Consider the following 4,146-nt stretch of genomic DNA (forward strand, 5'->3'; position numbering starts at 1 on the left):
GTTACTACTTTAATATGAAAGTATGAAAAATTGGTGTTTATTTGAAATGCTATATTATTTTGTATCGTTTACTTACCTGTCACATAAATGCTATTATTTGAACAAAACCACAATAGAACTACTTAACAGTGACAATTAATAGTAATTATAATAGGATTAATTAAACAATGCATGGGAGAAAAAAGTATAACTATTTTTATAGTGTTTCTATGTGTCCTCTGATACAGTAATTTATTTGAACTATTTAAACTTTTTGTTGGATATTTAAATTTCTAGGCCATATGGTGGCATAGCCTTAAGATACATAAAGGTAGGACTTTGTAAAAGGAGAACTCAGATGCAGTAGCACTTAGATAATATTCTATATTTAATAAAATAACAATGACGTTTGTTTCTGTCCCATTACACAGTCTAAAGGAAACCTTGTCTGGGAGAATGGTTTTAAAGCATAGAGGTAAATTGAAGTAGCGAGATCAAAGTCGGATTCCAAGTAGTTATATATTTAGGAAAGAAACTGAGAATGTCCTATTTAATTTGTCCTTTTCTGATGACATTTTCAATTCTGAAGCAGTCTTATTTCAAAAATGAGCCAGCCCGGCCGGTGTGGCTCAGCGGTTGAGCATCAACCTAGGATCCAGGCGATCGGGGTTCGATTCCCGGTCAGGGCACATGCCCGGGTTGCAGGCTAGGCAGCCGATCAATGGCTCTCTCATCATTGATGTTTCTATCTCTCTCTCTCCTCCTCCTTTCCTTTCTCTGAAATCAACAAAGATATGTTTAAAAAAAAAATGAGCCTTTTTTTTTTCTCTATGAGTTTTTGTCAAGCGGAACAACTTAGCAGCAGTCAGTTCTTCCTTGTCTGGGCTCCTTATGGCCTCTTCAAAGATCATCAAAGAATTTTGGAGAAACAACATGTAAATTTCTGCATTACTGTAATTGTTTTCTCCATTCTAATCTTCAATGCTATTCCAAATTAGAGAAACACATTTTTCTTTTCTCAGACTTTGAAAGTATGATTTCATGGCAGGCCAACTTAAAAAAGAAAGCCTTGGGGATGATGGAGGTTGGAGGAATTGGAGAAGCGTGATCAAAAGGTGCAAACTACCAATTACAAGGTAAATCAGTTAGGAATTGAATAGCATGATGACTGTAGTTAACTTTGCTGTATGATATCTATGGAACTTATTAAGACAGTAAATTCTGAGTTCTCATCACAAGGAAAATATTTTTTAATTTTTTTCTTTCTCTTTTTATTGTATCTGTATGAGATGATGGAGGCTAAAAACATCGTAATCTTTTCTCAATCTATGTAAGTCAAACCATTATGTTGTACACCTTAAACTTACACAGTGATGGATGCCAATTATATCTCAATAAAACTGGAAAAAATTAAAAACTATTTTACTAGAGCAGTTTTAGTTCCAAGCTAAATTGAGAGAAAGGTACAACTATTTCCTATAATATCACATTTATAGCCTCCCATATTATCAACATTCCCTATCAGAGTGGTACATTGTTACAGTTGATCAACCTGCATTCACACATTATGATAACTCAATGTCACTCTCTCTCTTTTTTTAAGTTTTTTAATGAATTTATTGGGGTGACATTGGTTAATAAAATTTTATAGGTTTCAAGTGTACAATTCTATAATACATCATCTGTATATTGTATGTTCACTACCCAAGGTCAAGTCTCCTGTCACCACTTACCCCCCCCATACCCTCTTCTACCTCCCCCACTTTAGGGTTCACTCTTGATGTTGTACATTCTATGGGATTAGACAAATATATAATGAAATGTATCCATCGTTATAGTATCATGCAGAGTAGTGTAACTGCCCTAAAAATCCTCTGTTGGGCCTATCATCCCTCCTCCCCCCAGCCCGATAACCATCAGTCTTTTTACTGTCTCTATAGTATTGCCTTTTCTAGAGTATTGGATAGTTGGAATCATACAGTATATAGCCTTTTCAAATTGGCTTCTTTAAATATGCATTTAAGGTTCTTCCATGTCTTTCCATGGCGATAGCTCATTTATTTTTAGCACTGAATAATATTCCATTATGTGGATGAACCACAGTTTATCCATTCATGTACTGAAGTTACTTCCAAGTTTTGACAGTTCTAAGTAAAGCTGCTATAAACATCTGTGTTCACTTTTTTAATGCCAGTTGGTGACATTTATTTACTTATACCTAGCTTTATTGATAGAATTGACATGCCTATTGTGTAAGTACAATGTGACGATTTGACACATATGTATATATATTGTGAAATGTTTACCACGGTAAGGTTGGTTAACACATCCCTCACCTCACCTAACTACCGTTTTGTTCATGTTGTTATTGTCATTATGATGACAGCATTAAAGCTCTCATAGCAGCTTTCAAGTATATGATACAGTATTGTTAACTATAGTGACCCTGCTGTACATTAAATCCCCAGAACTTATTCCTCTTTTAAATACAAGTCCATATACTTTAACCAACACCTGTTTTCTTCATCCCTCTGCCCCTTGCAACCACCATTCTACTTTTTATGAGTTCCATGTTTTTAGGTTCCACATATGAGATCAATGTCCCCCCCCTCCCTCCCTGTCCCTTCCTCCCTCCCTTTCATAAAAAATCAGTGGAAAAAATATCCTGGGTGGGGACTGCAAAAAACGACAGACACACACATGCAAAAGAATTAGACTGATTGGACACCGCATTTTGACCTTAAGGATACTTGGACCCTCTTAGTGAATATCAGTAAAAATAACTCACACCAAGTAAAACTGGACATGGCATAATGTATCATTGACTGAAATTTGGAAGCTGCCTGGAGATGACTGCAAGCAAACTTCATTTTCAGAGATAAACAAGATGTGGTTGCTGGAGGAAGAAGGCGGCAACAACAATAGAAACAGGTCATTTATGTACAAGGTAGTAGAAAGAATACTATGTAGCAATGAAAACCGTATTTTCTAAACATTTAAAGGGAGGGGATAATTGCTTATATTAAGTGAAAAGTGACCAGGAATAAGGGTGATCCTATTACAAATATCTACTGTTGTGGTCAGTAGTGTGCACGGAGTGACCTGTGCATGAGAATTCTCTCTTCTAGTCTCCCAACTCTGTTTTAAGTGAGGTTTCTGTTTATTAATTTTTACATTTCCTCTTCTGATGAAGATCTTTCTCAGAAAGCATCACTGTTCAAGAGTCAGGATTTTCCAGATTCAGTTGTCCTTGATGCCAGAAAGGACCTTTTCTGGGTGTCATCCTCCAGTGTTGGGGGAAAGTACATAGATTGGAAATCTATTATGGTCCAATTGTGTAACAGAGGGGCAGGAGGGAGACCAGATCTCTTAGGCAGTTCCCATTTAAAGTCTGTATCCTAGAACAGAGAATACCACTCAGAACTGGAAGAATTAAACAAGTGCTTTGGGAAGACACAGTGCAGGAATGGAACATGAAGGAATAAAATAGTATTGTTATTTCAAAAGAAACCATTTAGAACAAATGCTTTATCATAATACAGCCTGTAAGTTGCAAATTCAGAGACTGAATTGGATCAGAATCCAGAGTCACTTCTGCAAATTTTAGACTTTCTAGGTAACATGAAATGAACATCTTGGAAAAGCTGTCTCATCAGGTGTCATCTGATTTAATTTCAGGGAATCTACAGGCCAATCTCTAGTGAACATAATTGCAAAAATCCTCCACAAAATACTAGCAAACCAAATTAAAAAGCACATTAAAAGGGTCATACACCATTACCAAGTTGTATTTATTCATGGAATGAAAAAATGTTTTAAATACACAAGTTAATCAATGTGATAAACCACTTGAAAAGACTGAAAGATAAAAATTATTTGACAGGTTTATTATAATGTGTCTGGGAGAAAATCTGTTTAAGTTGATTTTGTCTTGTGATCTGTGAGCTTCATGTACTTGGATATCCAAATCTCTTCCGTGTTGGAGAATTCTCAGCCAATTTTTAAAAGTAAGCTTTCTTCTCCCATTTCTCATTCTAAAATTTCAATAATTTGCAAATTGGTTCTGTTGATGTTATCCCATAAATCACATAGTCTTTTTTATTCATTTTCATTCTTTTTTTGTTTTCCTCAGACTAGACACTTTTAAAATTTCTGTCTTTTAGTTCA

The sequence above is a fragment of the Miniopterus schreibersii genome (genome assembly GCF_964146895.1).
Source record: "Miniopterus schreibersii genome assembly, chromosome: 4".
NCBI lineage: Eukaryota > Metazoa > Chordata > Mammalia > Chiroptera > Miniopteridae > Miniopterus > Miniopterus schreibersii.